Genomic DNA, 19,045 nt, shown 5'->3' on the forward strand with positions numbered 1-19,045 from the left:
TGTCGTAAAACACCAAATGTGCACTTTTAGAAGCAGCCTTTGCTTGTCGTGATTATTTTTTTACCGGTCGAACTCGGGTTGCTCTTCTCGACCGGCAAAACTGGTAAAAGAAAAAAATCGCGCGCCGAGCTCTGAGAGCTAACCGGGTCAAGCTAGGTCGAAAAAGACGAATTAGGATTATTACGTTTCCGGACCTGGATACTGACAAAGTGCGCTTTAGAGCTTTTAAGAAGATGAAGCCATACAATAGCCTGGAGCACACCTTTCTTTCTAACGTTTTCTTCCTTCTTTCCCCCACCCCCGGTAAAGTATAACCAAGGAAAAAAATGCGTTTAGCTCCACCTATATATTAGCACTACGGCAAAATACAAAAAAAACAGAAATGATGAAGGAAATAACGCCGGGAACACTTCCCTAACGGCACCGCACTGGCATCGTTCGCTGCTTTATTTGATTTGTCGAGCTCTTAAGCCGAACGAACTCTCTTTCAGGTTATTTGTATCTTCTTTTCTTTCTATTTAGTTTTTTCGCTCTACATTCATTGCTTCCGTCGAGCCCTTCGTCTCACTTTGATATCAATGTTTTCGTTCGGCACGGGAACAACGCTTGCTTTTTACCGGTTTATTCTGATACCGGACAAGGCCTCCCGCGTTTCCTCCGGACGGCCTCTCGCCGTGATTTGCTTTCCGATCGACTTTTTCTGCTACAGTCGTGAGCCCGTTGCTTCTCTTACAATCTTCGCTCGCTCGAACGCTTCTGCTTTCGGAAATCGCGGTGCAGCATCCAACGCTGCGCGTATGCCGTACAACCTCGCCGCGCGCGGCTACCGCGATACGCAGGCCAGGAGCAGGTTGCCGCTGTCAGCATCTTTATATACGACCGCGCACGGCCGGAAATACGGAACGATCTCTCGACGCATCACCGGCCCTTTGCTTCTACAGGCGGGGGCCCGTAAAGAAAAGTATACATAATGATAGCGCGACAGCGAACGAAGCAAGAGAAGCCCGAGCAACCACTTACCCACTAATTGCTTGTCAAGCCCAGCCGAGAGCTTGTTGCGGTTCGGCGATGTACCGAACGCATCACCGGGTGTGTACGCGAACGCATATATGGAGGGAAAGACGCGGCTATGAAAGGCTGGAGTGAGCAGAACGAGAGGAGCGAGGTAGGATGCAGAAAAGAAAAAAAGAAAGCGAGCACTTTCACGGAGGAGTTGCATCGAAAGTCAAGACAGGCGCGCTGCAATGCCCCGGGTTATAAAACAAACACATGCCTCGATCGTGAGCTCCTTAACCTAGCCGAAGGAAAGCGGGCCATCTTGCACGAAATAAATCAGAGAGAAATTTCTCTCTCAGGGGACAGACTGCCTATTTATTTATTTATTTATTTATTTATTTATTTATTTATTTATTTATTTATTTATTTATTTATTTCACATACCCTCAAGCGCCAAGGCATTATAGAAGGGAGTGGGGTACATGCGAATAACAATAACAATGATAACTACGGATTTATATAATGCAAGCGACATGTGCAGTGGACGGAATCATTAAGAAATCAAATAACAAGAATACTATGATATTCAAATTATAAAAATCTAGCGACATATGAACTGAACAAAAAAGAAAAAATACGGCGCGACAGGGCTTGCACAAATACAGCGCATGTGGTCACGTGCATGGTCACAGTTGAAAAAAAAAAGCAAATAAGGTTCGGCGGAAAAGTGCGCTCTCTTCGATTGACACGATAGCATCAGGAAGGTGGTTCCAGTCGTTCGTTGTATGGGGAATAAATGAATATAAAAACCTGTTTGTGTGACAAAAAGTGCCTCTTACTTTATGACGGTGATCAACTCGAGATGACAGATAAGTAGGTGCTAGAATGAGCTCATTGCTAAGAATATGATGATGGAAGACTTTATGAAAAAGGCATAAGCGAAAAACCTTTCTGCGCAGTGATAAAGATGGTAGAGACAAGTTGCGTTTCATAAGAGTTATGCTAGAAGTACGATCGTAGTTTGACTGAATGAAACGAGTGGAATTATTCTGAACCATTTCAAGAGAATTAACAAGAGTAGCATTGTAAGGGTCCCAAATGGCAGCAGCGTATTCCAGCTTAGATCGAACTAGTGTTTTATACAATAAACGTTTCATTGATGAAGGGGATTTGCTAAAGTTTCGCAGCAAGTAGCCTAACATACGATTTGCGTTATTGATAATGGAGTCGATGTGACATTTCCAGGATAAGTCAGATGATATAGTTACACCTAAATAACGGTAGGATGAAACATGTTCTAGCGGGACGTGGTTAAGCATATATGCAGGCACACAGACGTCGCCTCTTGTAACAGTCATCAGCTTGCACTTCTCGGGGCTTAGTTCCATGTGCCAGTTTTTACACCAAGCTGCGATGGTATTTAAATCAGTCTGTAGAATTTCCTGGTCTTTATCATCACGAATTTCACGATACAGTACACAGTCATCGGCATATAAATGAACTGAAGATGACACACAATCGGGCAAGTCGTTAATGTATATTAGAAAAAGTAGTGGACCTAAAACAGAGCCCTGCGGAACTCCTGACGCTACGTTAATTAAGGGTGAATCATGACCATTGACAGAAACATACTGTCGGCGATTGATTAGGAAGTATTCAAGCCAGGTAAGTACATTATGGCCAAGGTTTAAAGAGGAAAGTTTCTGCATAAGCAGCACGTGAGTAACCTTATCAAAATCCTTCGAGAAATCTAGAAAGGCGCAATCGATTCGGGAATTCTTGTCTAGTATAGAGTGCAAGCGGTGAGTGAAAAGAAGTAATTGAGTTTCACAAGAAAACGAGCGCCTGAAGCCGTGTTGTGATGACGTAAAGAAAGAATGTGATTCCAAATAGTTAAAGATATGACTGTACAATACGTGCTCCATCAGTTTGCAAGGGATACTTGTTAGCGAAATAGGCCGATAGTTTAATGGAGAATGTTTGCTCCCTGATTTATGAACAGGAACCACCTTCCCAATCTTCCAATCAAACGGAAGTATACCATGATCAAGCGACTGCTGGAAGAGTTTAACCAAGAACAAAGATGAGGAATGTTTAGTTTGTTTTATAAATTTAGAGTTGATACTGTCAGTTCCACAAGACGAAGAAATCTTTAGCGAGTCGATTAGGTGTACTATTCCAGAGTGCTCGAACATGATAGGGGACATCAAAGGATAATCATGATGCGACACATATTTAACACAGCCAACTCGACATGAAGAAAAATTGTGCGAAAAAACATTGTTAAACACTGAGGCGCATTCTTCGGGTGGTATCGGTTCATTTTCAGAATTATTAAGAGAAATAACACTAGTTTCCCGTCACATTTACGCTTCCCCAAAATGCTTTAGGATTACCTAATAAGAGGGCTGGGAGAGTGTTAGTAGAGTAGTAATCTTTGGCGTGACAGAGTGCTGTGCGGTACTCGGCTTCAACATTGCTGTATGCTTCCCAGTGATTTCCTGTTCTTCGTAACTTTGCTGAACGAAACAAGCGCTTTTTTTTATTGGACAGACGCTTTAGCTCTTTGTTAAACCAAGGTGACGCTTTATTGCACTGAATGCGTCTCAGTGGAACGTATGCAGTGATAAGCTGCGCGACTTTATTTCGAAATAGGACCCAGTTTTCTTCGACATTCCGTGTATCAAAATCAATGACGTAAGCGTCAAAATATGTGCAAGATAACGGTGGATCTCTTGTTTTCATGCGGCTTGTTTTTATGCTTTCAGCCGCGACTGTGACTCGAGAATAAAGTCGAATTTATGTGATTCGCCTTCTGCGACATGCGCTTCCAGTTGGTTTTGCATGTGCTGCGATCGTTATCTTGCAAGATGTCGTCGTTGTTATGTCGGGCATACATTGAAGCCACTTTCCGCGAGGAAAGAAACGGAGGTCCAAATATCAGGGTTTAGCCCACACATCGTGCTTGCTGGATAACGACTCTGTTACGCACGAAAATGATGACGTTGATGGCGCGATGACGTATGTAATACGTTCGAAGTATTTGTTTCTTCGCTGCAGTTTGCGGGCAGGTGCAGAGATCGGAGCGGTATTGTGGGCTTGTAGGAGTCCACCTCATATATTGTTTGCGTTTGCCCTGGGATATATATGTTCGCTGTGTCTCACGGCTTGCTGACGTTAGCATTACTGGTAGCAGCAATTGCGCGTGGGTGAAAATAACATTCTTTGTGAATATCGCTTCGTGTAATGTTTTATTGGCCGCCAGCACTGCCATGTCATTCCATTTTTTTTTAATTATCAAGCGAAAGTAGGAGCGTCATCACATCAGTAACAAAGACTCGTGGGCATTCTCAATCGCAATAAACTTACGCTTTGCACGTGCTAGTTTATTTATTTTCTCATCGCAAACAACGTACCCCATAGATCGAAAAGTAACTTGCTGAATAGATAAGTTGAGCATATAAGGAAAATGAGGAATAACAAGTCAGAAGCGCTCATTGGAAAGACAAAAGTTATTAAAGCTGAAGCCTGAGAAACTTGATGCAAATTCATTCTGAACTGGCTAATGGTTACGAAGAAGTGCAGGCAGGCAGTCAAAGTTGCAATGACATAAATGAACCTCCCTGGAAACCCACGCGTGCAGACGACTAGCTCCAGCTTCAACTGCACTGCACGCATAGCGAGAAGCCGAGTCGCAATAGACCAAACTTTTTTGCAGCGACGGTACACTGACATCGTCGCCAGAGCCCACATTAACGGTTGAAACTACGATCGTTTCGAGTCCTCCACTGCTGCGCACCGCAACGACAGCGAAATGAAGAGAGAAAAAAAAACATGAAAAAAGAAATATGAACTTCGCACGTGGTCAGAAGGTCTCGCGTTTAACTCCCTCTCACTCCCTCCTTCCTCTCGCGTGTCGACGACCTCGGTTCACGGGGATGACGTCGCAATTAGCGGCCGAGTGCAAACCGCCGCACGTATACAACAAACTCCGCGCCGTGCACCGTAGTGGCGGCCCCGGGCCAGCTCTGTATCTCTCTGCTGGGCTCGCGCGCTGGTTTTGTTTTTGGCCTCATGCACACTTTGCCTCTGTTCACTAATGCCCAAGTTTGTTCCTCCCGCGGAGCGCCGTTGGCTTGGGGAGCACCTCGCTCGTTCGCCACCACCGCCAGAGTTGTGGGTGGGGGGAGGCGCGTATGGGGAGGGCGAGAGTTGAGCTCGGCGCAACCGGAAGCGATTTATAAAGGCGCGTGCGCGACTCGCCCGGGAGAAGCGGCGCGCTGCGGTAGAGAAGCCGTTAACTTCTCCGCGCTCTCCCCCTCCCTCACTAGAAGGAATTCCAGGCTATATATGTTCCGGCTCGGTAGAAGCGTGCCACGTTGTGGAAACTGGTGAAAGTAGAGCTCATTTCAGTTAATGTGGGTGACACCAATGACCAGTGAGGAAAGTTCATTTCTGCTGGTGCATGTCTTGAGGAGATGGTGCTGGTTGCATCTTCGTTGATGGTCTGGGCTAATACTGAATACTCTCAGGACTAGCACGCTTATCGATACATCTCGTAACGGAAGGATAATCAGGTCACCTTTGATGCATGAATAAACGCAAGTCAAATATTTAGCCTACACGAAAAGTACCGTTCTATTTCACGCTGAGCAGGCGCGTGTATCCACAATATATAGCTCCGTCGAAAATTTTGAATGTGAACAAGGGCTGGGTATAGAGAAACAATCACATTAGGCAGCATTGCTTTCACCGTGCTTGGATTGGTTAACCACTCCAAAGCGGTCGTGACTTATGAAACATGTACGTCTTTGTATATATAGAGCACTGCGCCATATCTGAGATCAATGTCATCAAGTCAACAAACAGATGGCCTTCTTTGAAGTGAGACATCGCGTTTGAAAGATTCACCGCAGCTAGACTGGAGTGTAGTCGAGAGGTCACGTTCGAAAAACACGGTGACCCGATAAACGAGACGGGACTGCAGCACGCGCAAATAACTTTGAAGTGCCACTATCAGGACTCTGAGCACTCCCTTCTGTGCATTGGCTATCGTGCGACGATTGCATAACGCAAGTGGTTCTCATTTCGGTACTGTTATTCCCAGCCCGCCACGTACAGTGACCCGCGACAGTTCGTGCCTCTGAACTCTCCGCTGCACACTTTTCGTGAGAAACAGTTTCTGCGTTCTCGTGGCAGACACTCTTCAGTGGCGAAAAGGAAGCGACGGAACCGAAACAAAAACAAGTCACGGAAGAGGAGATGAAGCGGAATGACAGCGGGCTCGTGGGGTGGGGAGCTCTCAAACAGCAACCAATTCAGGACAGAAGTCAAGCACGCCACAACCCCTAAGCACAGCAAAATAAATTCAACAGTGAGAAACAAAGTAACACGTAATTTCTCGAGCTGGCCTGGCTGCCCCTTCATTCCCGCCCTCTTTCGTCTCCCTCGCTTCCGCGCGCCTCGCAAAGCCCTATATCTCTATATAATTGGCGCTTTTTTTTTTTTTTTTTTTTTGCCGTCCCAAGCAGCCGCCAGGCAGTGTTTGCTGCGCTCGAGCCGGCAATGTTTTGACTCGGCGCGCGTGGCCGCGGCACGCTGTTGAGTCTCGGGCGGGTTAATGAGGCCCCGCCTCCTCCTGGTTACGGTTTCTCGCAGCCGCGAAAAGGACGAAGAGAGAAGAAGGGGCGCATCAGGAGCTTCTTCGAAGGAGCCACGCGCTTCAGAGCCAGCTTTAAAATAATAGCGCAGCATTTCATGCGATTTTGCTTTAACACTGCATTATTAAGGCGAAAGCATTATATGCCATGCCCCATGAAGCGGACAATCCGGCGAGCGTCCGGCGTTAACATCCGATGGTCACAAAACACATGTCACCAAGTAATGACGTCGCATTCCCGGCGCTGGACCTGCTGCGGCTCGCACTGCGAAACTTCACGGTGAACACCCACACCCAAAAAATTGACTTTGCCCAATTCGAGAACTGAGTTGACCCACGTTCGAAACCGACATGGCCTACTCTCAAAATTGACTTTGACCAATTCGAGCACAGGAGCAAGTGAAAAGTACCGCGCGGAAGAGTCATACTGATGTGGCATGCAATGCACGTAAGGAGACTTAACCTGTAACTTTTCTCGCCATAGCTATATAAAGAGACATCCGCGATTTTGATTTTATGCGTATGTTAGGTTGGTGTACATACGGGGAAAGCATTAAATGGAGAGCCCGGCAGGACGGTTTAGCCCAGACAGTGCCAAAAGTGTGTATATCGAATTTCTCATGAAGTGCTCAGCGATGCAAACGCTATAATCGGCCCGCATGGCGGTCGGAACTTTTTGCGCCGCCGGTGGGCGCCGGGGACACTGAGCTAATGCACTGTGGTATAGAATGAACGCGAGGGCCTCTGTGACGCACTGTGACAGCATTTGGCCCCCCAGCGATCACCCAGCGCTCATCGGTGGCGCGAAAAGCACCGGCCGCCATTCGGGCCTAACATCGTGTTTGAATCACTGAGCGCTGTATCTGCCTTCGCTGCCTGGCTTATTTGTAATCTTGCCTACCGGTACTTATCAGTTGCCAAATATGGCAGTCTTTCTTAATACATTGAACAGGTTTGGTAGAGGCCGCTTCGAGCAGGCTGCAAGGACCTTCGCAAGGTGACCACAGGACTATTATGTAGAGATATATACGTTCCAGATTGATGCCTCGGAAGAGACAAGGCCGTAGTATAATCTCCATGACCTCGCTAAATGATCTCATCGGGACAGCCTCTATGATTTTGTGGGGATGGCTCAAGACAGACAAAACGCAATATCAGAACATTTATGTTGAAGTATGCCTATAAAATACAAATACTAAAATTTGAACGATAAAGAGAACATTAGCATGGCCGCTGCGCAAGGGTACCTCGCGGGATAGTGTTTTATTAACAGCGAAGCTGTTTAAGCCAGCCGTAATTTGTGGTGGGTAGCAAGACACTACCAAGAAAGAAAAGAACATAAATTTTCTTGCCGAGGCGGTATTCGAACCCGCGTATCCCCGGTTCCAAAGCGAGCATCGTAACCACTGGGATATAGAGCCACGCTTGCAGAACGTGCATTTATGCGAACCATATGATTGCGTTCGAGCGTCGTCGTCTTCGTCCACAGCTGGCATGTTCGTACGCTCGTGCTGTGCGAGGTGAAGAGGTTTTGCGCGCTATGAGAGCGAGATAGAAGAGACGCATTCACGGAGGGGTCTCCTGGAACGCGGTGTCGGCATTGGAACGCGGTGTCGGTGTTGCAAGCTGCGCTATGCAACGCGCAGTGACGGCCGTAAGTCCGAGACGCGCGAAAAGAAATTATCATCATCATGAGTAATAAGATTAAAAGTTCGCGCGCACTTCCGGAAAATGCTGGGCTACGATCGTCCAGCTTCGCTATTTCAAGCGTTGCGCGGCCGAGTGCAAGGTTTTTGAAGTCAGTTTATCAAAATTTTGGTTACCAATTCACAAAACATTTTTCATTCGCAAGTGAAGTTTGCCATCGGCCAGCTGCCACTATTGATATGGGCAACGTCAATGAACCATTCTCCGTTCAGTTCCGTTCCGGCCTGTCCGTGCCTAGTTATTAGACCTCGAGGATCCAAAGTATGTGGTAGCGGTGACGTAAGCTTCGTGAGAATTTGACCGCGAATATATGGGAGAACATTCACACATACTAAGGTTCCTGCGTAGGTAACAAAACGAATACTGAAACTCGGAACGTCAGTGCATCTGATGGCGCACTCGCTCTCTCTTGAATTTCGAGCTTGCCTCTTTGATGACCTCTTCGACAGCCGGGAGGCTAAGCTCTCGCTCTCGTCAACCCTTGTCTAGCCTCACAGTTTCTCTCGCACAGCGAGTGGTGTGCGCGCCTCGCGCTTGTCCGGCAGCTCGCGGCTCGATGAGGATCGTTCCCGGAGCGACCGGGGGCCGCCGGCTAATGGGCGGCCCGCGCTGAGCACCGCGCCGGAAAGGACACTGCCACCACGCGTTCCAGCGGGCACCGTCTCGTTAATGGGAGGCTTCCTCTCCCGTCCTTTGCTACGCTCTCGCAGCCCCTTCCCTCACCCTTCGTTATTTGCTTTTTCCGCCCCCCCCCCCCCCCACCCTTCCCTGCCTGATGCATGACTTCTTCGTGCAGCGTTCTCCCTATCTTTGCTGGACGCTTGTGACCATGCCTTGCTCAATGGTTTCCTGTTGGTAGGGCGTTCTTGAGATCCATATTTTACTCACGCCCCCCCCCCCCTCCCCCTCCTTGTGCCTACAACCCTTGATTAACGGTGGCAGCCCCGGATGGTTTCCGTGGGCATCTCAGAGGAGACGAGTGCGTGCTAAGGACCCCCCGGTCGATGTACTACGCCGTCGAAGAGCGTGGCCAGTGTTGTTCGCAACATGCCCGTAATTACGTGCCCACCCCCTTTCTCCGTCTTCCTCCCTCCTTCCTCGAACCCCTCGCATCCCTTACTTCTGACGTGCCTCTTTACATGGGGCACTCGTTATGTCGTGTTCGTGTCGTTGCTTGCGTTTTCTTTCGGCTACTGTATTCACACGGCCACTTGTTTAGCCGGTACTTTATGGTTCCCATTACCAACACGGGCTTCCTTCTGTTGTGACTAACCTGCGTGTACACAAACGTGCTTCGAGTGTAAGTGGCTGTTCGTCTCGGCAAAGTGAATGGCGGAGTGACCTTCCGACTAAAGCAGTCGCTGTGCTTCGGTAACTCTTCCTGAACCATAGTTTCACAAACAGAAAGCTGCAATGTCTATTCAAAGGCAATGTTGCGCAGGCTATTTCACTTTAACTAGCCCCACATCGCAGAAATCGCCGAGAAGCGTCATTAAACCATGCAGGGCATTCCAGTCGAGACACGCCGCTGCGCTCTACTTCGCAAAATCGAGGCGCATCTGTGCACGGTTGTAGGACGAAGATATGACACACAAGGCTGTTTTTTTTTTTTTTTTGGTCCGAGCTTGTCGGTGAGCACGCAGTTTGGTGAAATAAAAAACAAAAAATCAGGACTAGCGAAAGTTGCTGTTAGTGCGTGGTGCACCGTTTAATTAGTCGCTTCATCATCTGGCCTGCAGCAGTGCTCTTTTTTCCTTGGACGAGTTGTGGTACCCTGCAACTGTTTTATACTACTATACTGGCATTGGTCTACTTTACTTTACCACACAGTATATGCTATGATGTACTTTATGCCCCCTTATGCAAAAAAATGGGGTTTTACGTGCCAAAACCACGATCTGATTATGAGGCACGCCGTAGTGGGGGACTCGAGAAAATTTCGATCACCTGAGGTTCTTCAACGTGCACCAAAAGCTAAGTACACGGGTGTTTTCGCATTTCGTCCCATCGAAATGCGGCTGCCGTGGCCGGGATGCCCTCTTATGCACAATGACATCGCTATACACTATGCGTTTGAGCATGAGGTCGAACAATAGAAGTTCACCTTTTGATGACATGGATGTTAAGAGGCTATTGTACTATTGTGTGGTCGCAAATGTAATGAAGTCGGCCACTACGGCGCCATATTTAGACTACAGTACTCAATGGGACGTTACCCTCGCTGCAGTTTTTACGCACAAGAGTCTTGCACAAACGTCTTTAGCCTGAAATGGTGTTCATTGCACTGCATGTGACGCCGTGCTCTGTTTGTGTGCCGGGATCGTGGCAATTTCTGATCGTGTGCTTGTGCTGTTGTGATCCGGTTCTAGGATCCGTGGTTCGGACTCGGGATCACTATGAGAGTCGCTTGCCTACGCTTTCGGGGCACTTCAAACATGGTAGCTGACCTGCGCTATACCGATGCGTCGCACTAAGCTGGCTGGCTAAGCGGGCCCACGCCGTCGTCCGTATCTATCGCCGAGAGTTGCCTGTTGGTGAGATGATGTCGGGAGGTTGAAGGGGACGCAAAACGGGTTTATTTCACATATTTACACAACTGGCTCCAGATATGAGAGCACACTCCATGTCGGAGTATTTTAAATGTCTGAGCTCACTAAATGTCTGAGCACACACACGTCAGCACACACACTCTGCACCACAGGGGTCCACTTTCAAAACAATCGTTCTCTCTAGGTAATTAGACGAGGGAATCTGCTGACTGTGTTTTGGCCAATCATTTTGGTCGAACTGTTCGCAAACTCCCACCCGTGGCGTCACACCGCTCCGCCGGACTCCGTATACAATGTTGCACGATCGCCCCCGCATACGACGTAACCACGTGGCAATTGGGAAGCTGAAGTCGGCGCACTTCCAACGGAAGTCCTCGACGTTGGCCCCTTGCATCAATAAGTGGGCTCTCCGTGACTGCCAGCTTGCAGCGACCTGGGACACCTTGGCTTCGCTGTTGTTACCGCTTCTACAGAATCCGACGGTTGTTGTAACCTTGAAGGGAGCTTCTTTGTTGACCCGTCAACAGTCGGTGGTGGGGCGCTGTCGTCGTTTTGGTGAGCACTGGCCAAGTGCTTCGTGAGAAGCATCCAAGGAATGCCCATTGCCATTTTGAGACGCAACAGTGCTCCCTGCCTCGCTACTCTATTGGTATCTTTCTGCCTCTCCTTCTGTTCCCCGGTGTGGGAAGCCAAACCGTTCTGGTTACCCTTCCTGTCCTCCGTTATTTAGTCTCACTCTCTCAGCGTCTCATCATCTACGTTACACTAGCGCTACTCTGCAACCACAGTGCCTAAAGTACGCCTGCGTGATTTCTGTTACATACATCTGAACCTCGTTATGACGAAATTGAAGGGGTAGCAGAAGTTACAGCATATCCTCCACTACATGTGTTATATACATTACTTCATTATATCCATTATTGCCATTTGCTGCAATATAAGCCAAATTGGGGTTCACAATGTAAAAATGGAAATAAGAAAAAGGCCTGGTGGCCCGCCTAACCACTATACAACCACGCATACTATGAAAATTGAATAAAACGACAAAATTACCTTCGGCGTGTGCAACACGCGGCTTAGCACCTGACGTGAGAGCCTTTAGATGGCTGCTTTCTGTTCCATTGTGATTGTCTTTCACGTCCGCTTTCCATTTGGCTCATCGTGGTCGAGCAACACGTGGCGCATAACATAGCGCTCCGGTGTTTGGTAGAGGAGGCAAGCGAACGTCGCCACGCCGGCTTAGCCCGGCCGGCTCGTGGCCTCCAAGATTGCCCCGATACCCATGCGATCTCGGAGGCTACGCCCAGCTGCGCCTGCCTGCGCGGCGTGCAGAAGTGAATGCACTTATCTTTCGCACTGCCACGCGTAGCCACGTAGCGAGGCGCGGCTAGCGCAGCCATGTACGCGCAATATAAAGAGAGGTTAGTGGATAAAGGCCATAATAGGTTGCCGCATGTGCGCAGGTGCGCAGGCGAACTACGTCTGCGTGAGAAAGTCCAGTGTTGACTCAGGAGTTCTGAACTGCCGCGGTGAACGACTGGCGAGCTCGATGTACTCGCCAGTAATGGTCAGGTATTTTTCGGTTCCCGAGACTAATACTCGTATAGCTCGTTATATCCATTGGCGGGACAATTTCACTTCGTTAACACGATGTTTTAGATGCATGAACGTCTATGGGGATTTAAAGGGGAATTTCAGTTACTTCGGTATATCCATTATTTCGTTATATCCCGTTTCGTTATAACGAGGTTCGAGTGTCTATCCTTTGTGGCTGTCAGGTGCCGCCACAACTGGCCCTTATTTCGGCGCTCCGGAAGCTCACTAACTCGACACAGAGAAAGAAAGCTCTTTGTCATATCAGAAACTCCGGCATCATATATAACCAAAGCAACCCGCCTCTCCCCGCTCCAGATCTACGGGCACCCGACGATGGGCCGCGACGACGTCAGCCTGCATCTCCTTATGACGGACACAGAGTAAATAATATAAAGCAAGAAGGTTGGAGGCCACATAGAGCCCCCCCCCCCCCCCCCCCCCCCCCCCTTCGCCCTGTATCTCGGCTTTCGAGGACGCACGGCGGGGCCATTGAAAGGCTTCTTCTCGGCGCATACCGTCAGTCCCGAGAGAAAGTCTCGACGGCTTTTCATCGCTCGCATTAATATACGGGAGAGGCCCGCGCCGCGTCCAGCTCAGAGGCCAGCTGACGCGGCGGCGAGCAGACACGCGAAAGGGTCCGGTCCGGACACCGCGGCGCGCACACAACCTATACACCCCCTTCACCACCCTTCCCATCGCACTTTCCCATCCGCTCCCGCGATATTGGCCCGTCTGCCGAGAGGCTGTCGCCGGCTGTCAGAAAGGGGCGAGCCCAGATACGGCGCGGACATGTGCAGCGTCCCGCGCACGCACACCGGGTCGCGTGGCCAGATTGCGTCCGCGCTGGCCGGTCAGCAGGGGACAGATGGAGCCGCGGCGTACGGAAATAAAGCGCGCCTCAATCTCGTTCTCGCTTGCAGAGAGACCGAAGAGGCCCTCAGAGCCTGTTCTGTTTACCGACAAGCCCTCTGCGTATACAGAACGCGAGAAGAATGGCCCGGCGCGAAGGCCTGGCGTGGGACATTATAGTAAAATGTGGCAGGCAGCTAGGGATGCGTTGCGTTTCTGATAACAAAGCAGGCTATTGCCTCGCCGTTGTCGTGAGGAAACTACTCGTTCTCACACGTTGACGAGTATCGTTGGTCTCGTCTTCTATTAACACAAGTTTTGAGGTTGGAAAATTCCCTGGACGTGCTGCGCGAGAAGTCGCCAGAATGTGAAATGGTGGACGAGCTCCGGTGGAGTGGACCCGCTCACTGACGAGAAGGGAAGGGTGGGGAGCGGAAGAAAGAAATCGGGGAAGCATGATGTGTTACCAGCGACGACGGCTCGCACAGAGAGCCGTTTGTAAAATAAAGTTCATTTGTCTATCTCCCATCGACATCATGACAGTCTACATACCAGAGTGATTGGTTGATTGATTGATTGATTGACTCTATTTGACGGTGCCGGAGCTTAATTTTTACATGGAATGCACACTTAGTTGTGGCCACTTGACACTATTTAAGCTATATTTCTGGCCTTTTTTGCTTTGTATTTGTTACGCCATATCGAATACACGCGCGAAAATCAGGCCGACTTTCCCACTTAAGGCCAATTTTAAACATGGTCAGAAAACGCCACCTATCGCTAAGGGCCACTCATGAAGGCTCTCGCATCATCGCTTATCCGAACGCGCCTCTACGACGGTGCATTACGCCTAATGATACCTTCATTTTTTATTATTACCTCAGACAGGCGTCACTGTCAGTTTCGACCGCTAATTGTCCCAATTAGACGGAGCCGAATGCAGATACGCGGTGGTTGCCCCTTCGGCGCCATGAGCGGAGTAGATTTATCACTGTCACAGTCAATTAAGCAATCTGCAACTCTCCTGAAAGGACATGCTCAAGAGGGCCTCAAGCTATTTGTCAGTAATTAAATGTACATTGCTGTTCTGATCTTCAAGTTTAAGTGGCGCGGGGAGTACTCAACGCCTTGTGCTGTTTTTCGCGGTAGCTTTTTTTTTTTTAATTCTTCGTTTCACTTCTTTGTATTCGTGTTGTTCTATTTTCTTTTTTTTTTTTAATCGGGCAATAGGTTATGTCGAGTTTTCTCTTGTGAAACAGTCACCTCCTCCACGTATTATTAATATATATATATATATATATTTTTTTTTCAATCTGAAATCAGTCTTAAGTACTGACTCGTGCACTTATTTATCCTTTTTCCGGAGACTGTATTTCACCCGCTAACAACTGAAAGTTATCGCTCAGCGCAGGACGCGCATGCATGATTTGGAACTTACTCGGATGTTATCGTTGATTCTATCTGTTGTCTATGTTCTCGTCGAACTTTGTGTAAACATATTGTATGTGCTACACGAAGGCACGCGGGCACCCCTGATTACGCTGAAGCGTTCAAAGAGTTATGTATTAAAGCCGACGCGCTTGACCCACAGCTCAGATTTCGACGATCACCGTCTTTGCTCGCCGCTATCGTTCTTCTTCGAGCGTCACTTCGTTTTTCGGGCGCAGGTTCGCCCAATAAAGAGTCAACGTTTTGAAGCCACGCTTTGGCAGTGTGTTATTCTACGCCGTCACGACAGCGTGACAGTGCCGCGTTCTTTAATAATTAGCTTTAGACCTCGCGCTCGAAGGTTGCAAGCATTCGACGACAGATGCCAGAAAGGAAATATATAAACAAAACGGTAGATTTTACTAATACGTGGAATCTGACATTTTCTACATCGCCCAGGGCTCACTCATCAAAATAGTTGCGACAACTCTGCAAGCTCGACTGCACTTCTACATTCGACATGTAGCCGCAACAACATCACGCGCCAATAATATCGGCCTGTAGCCAATTTACACGAGCGTCAGTCCTTGCCATCACCTAAAAATATCGTTGTCCGCATTCGACTTTTGCAGCAGTACGTCTATAAATATCGACGCTTTGTTCACTTCTTTGTAACAACGCGTAAAGCCCCCTGCATGGGGTCGCGACAACGTTTAACAAAAGAATCGGAAGAATATGTAAATAAAGTAGAGGTGGGCGAATATCTCATTTTGCGAAAACGAATCGATTATGAATAGTAAGTATCGAATATCGAATCGAATATCGTGTGTTCAAATGCACGCACATATATTCAGTACCACGCCTGTATTATTATTATTATTATTATTATTATTATTATTATTATTATTATTATTATTATTATTATTATATTTTTAATTTTTTCATATTCTCCTGCTGTATTGTTTTCTTCTTCTATGCATGCGTGCGCCAGCACTTAAACCTCATGGCTGTTCCTGGGCACGATAAATAAATTATGGATTGATTATTATTATTATTATTATTATTATTATTATTATTATTATTATTATTATTATTATTATTATTATTATTATTATTATTAATGTGAACATAAATACAAACATCACAAAGAGAAAAAAAAGTGGGCTAGCATTTATCTCCTAAAACAGACACCACGACCACCACTTGTACAAGAGATAGAAAAAAAAAAAAGGAGAGAAGGAGATAAAGGACGAACAATAGAGAGGAATAACGAACACATCACACAGTCACGCGTGGAGTACTAGCGTTTCAGGCGATAGTGTAGTCCCGTGGTTGACCAAAAGAAATCCTCCGCTTGTGTATATAGTTCAAACCCTGCTCAAATCCAGCGCTTAATGTAGCTCTAATCCAGCTCAAATTCTGCGCTTGTGTAGTTCAAATCCAGTGCTAATGCATCTCCAGTAACGTGAAACCTGAGGAAGTGCGAAGCAGTGATGCGCCGCGGTGTTACCCGTATATTATTCTTGGGCTATTCTTGCACAAGTGAGGAGGAATCAAGCGCTTGTGGGGTGGTGGCGCCCTCGCTTGCGCTGCGCTGGTACCAGACTGGCTTTTCGGAAGCGATCTTCAAGTGTTTCTGATAATTTCCGCATATCCAATGCGGGTATGCGCCACACGTGATTTTATTATCGTTAATCGTGACGTAACTGACGAGCATGTGATGTTATTGATGTCATCACCTATCAGTCATGTTAGTCATGCATTCGTACCCTTCCATGCCAATTTTGGCATAAACCAAATGAACGAGACGTGAGTTTAATTGCGGCAGATCTTGTTGTTGCGCGTAACCACGACGACATGACACCACATTAGACGCCGACAGCCCGGGCCCCTTAAAGTGCTTCGCACTTAAAATTCATGTACAGCTTTGTTAACCTCACATCGAGTTGACGCGCGCCCCTTCGGAAATCATTAAGCGCAGTTCGCGCAAGAGTAGGGTGCTGAAACTCGCTCAGCAGCACTCAGCGACAAATGCGGAAAGTTGGACATTCGAACAAAGAGTTAATCCGTACGGGGCAGATGCACTCTTCGTTGGCGCGGCCAAATACGGCAGCGAAAACAGGTTTACAATCTCGGTCGTAGACGCGCGCGGAACGCTGATTAGCGCTGCGTAAGTTTGCACTAAGCACGCAAACGAGGCGGAGGAAACCGCGATAGCTTTGGCCCTTAACGCTGCCAAAGACCCAATGACTGTTTTCTCCGACTCGCGCACTGCTGTCAGGGCCTTCTCATCAGCCCTAGTGTCTAAGCACACGGTTAGCCTAGTAAACAAATTCGTCAATATACTGCGGACAACGAGACAGGAGGTCACCACATCGCCTGGTTCCCGGCCCACGTTAAAGGAGTAGTTAATCAAGCGGGTTGCAACCCCAACGAGCAGGCCCACTGCCCAGCAAGTGAATTCCCGAACCGCGTCCGCGCTAACGGTCCAGCTCTCTCACAGGATCCCACTACAGACTGAGCAGGCGAAAATTCCCTTCCTCTCACCCAAAATTAAACAGGGCTCAGTCTGTCACGTTCTTACAGACGAGATCGTACCTCACGCCCAGAGTGCTCAATCGGAATAGATTCCAACTTCCCGCAATCGTGCTCTAAATGTGGGCACGAGTACTGCTCTTTCGATCATATGCTCTGGCTGCGCCCGTTCAACGCGGGCTCTGGTCTTCACGATTAGTCCAAGTGGGACGCCCTACTGCAAAGCGCGGACTTTACGCATCAACGACAGGCCGTCCAGAGGGCCCGCGACGTCGCCGAGAGCCACCAACTTGATTGGGGTGCCTTCGGCTTCCCCAACCTTTTTCCTCGGGACTTTTCAATAAAGTTCTTGTCAACTGTCAACTGTCCACTGGACATTCGAACCGCAAGCGCTCAAGCGCTTCGCTAGAGTGTCCTCACTCGAGGCACGATTTGCTCGGAGCACGTCCTTGTCGGCGAAGGCGATGTGCAACATTTACACACCCGATTGTTAACTTGACCGTTTGAGACTTACTGCGGCGAGTGAGATCACGGCCAGTCATTGGTGTAGGGTACGATCACTTGGCTACGCGTTCATCCGCCAGTACTGTACTGTACGCCTGTACTGACTAATGCAAAGACAGCTGCACAAACGAACAGCACAAGACACCTCTTGACCACTTTTAGAGCCTGGTTGCAAACTAGGCTCTAAAAGAAGTTGTGGACAATAATAGAGGTTGCGGAACAACAAAAAGAAAATCTGTTGAAGGACTTCTTGCGTCGTAGACACGTTCAATAGGGCCCGTTCCCAGGGATACAACTGATTGTAGCGTAAAAAATAAAGCTGCTGCATGACGAGATTCCCAAAAGCACTAAATGACAAAATACAAGCAAAAATCAAAGGTCTTCATACGGGCTTCCACCGCAAACCCTAAAACATTGCAAGGTTTGCATAACGCATTCTATTTGTGCATTGCTTAAAGACTTTTACTGTTGTTGCACTCCCTGATAATTTTCTATACTTTGTTCAGCAAACAGAACACAGTAACCATACTTTACCAGTCGGTTGATGCAAAATACTTGGTAATAGTGCAATATTCGAAAATAAGTTTCTCTTAGGATTACGAATTCGAAAAATTAGTGGTAAATATTCGACTGGTATTCTACACTTCGGATATTCGCCCACCCCTAAAAATGGAGAAATAAAACGAAGACGCGTGACAAAACACTACTTAAATAGTGCTAGTAATACTATAAGGGGTCTCTTGTTTCCTAACGTACACACCATAAAATATTTGCCATTGTTGCAATGTGACTGGCCCTACTGCGTTCGACAAAAGGATCGCAACCATGTCATGCGCTCTGTCACATGCGATGTGGCTAGATGACATCTGGGACGAATAATCATTAGGCAACTAATTTCTCCGTCACCGTCATACTTGTTTTTATGTATTATTAAGATCGCCACCTAGCGCCGTTTGCGTGGTGGACGGTGCACGAGGATCCTCGCAGTAGACACCTGTGATGTGCGGCTATCTGTTCTCGACAACGCGAGATTTTCTGCCTCCTTTTAGACGATGGACTTGCAAATGCGTTCGATCGTTTCGAAGAAGCAAACCAAACGATGGCAGCTTTCAGTTTGGGTGATGAGTGAGAGAGAGAGAGAGAACGAAAAGGCGAAGCAGGGTGGTTAACCAGTTCTGCATTCTGAACGTCGTGAAATTCTGCCGTATTGTCAAATTGTGCC

General features: G+C 47.9%; 1 protein-coding gene and 1 pseudogene across 1 annotated transcript in view; both read left to right on the plus strand.

The window, feature by feature from the left end:
* LOC119442433 (ADAMTS-like protein 5) overlaps positions 1 to 19,045 on the plus strand; it is a 179,194-nt gene that overhangs the window by 58,063 nt on the left and 102,086 nt on the right. The window lies entirely within an intron of this gene.
* On the plus strand, positions 7,829 to 7,923 carry LOC119443255 (U6 spliceosomal RNA; annotated as a pseudogene).

This window comes from Dermacentor silvarum, chromosome 2 (assembly GCF_013339745.2).
Source record: "Dermacentor silvarum isolate Dsil-2018 chromosome 2, BIME_Dsil_1.4, whole genome shotgun sequence".
NCBI classification, from domain to species: domain Eukaryota; kingdom Metazoa; phylum Arthropoda; class Arachnida; order Ixodida; family Ixodidae; genus Dermacentor; species Dermacentor silvarum.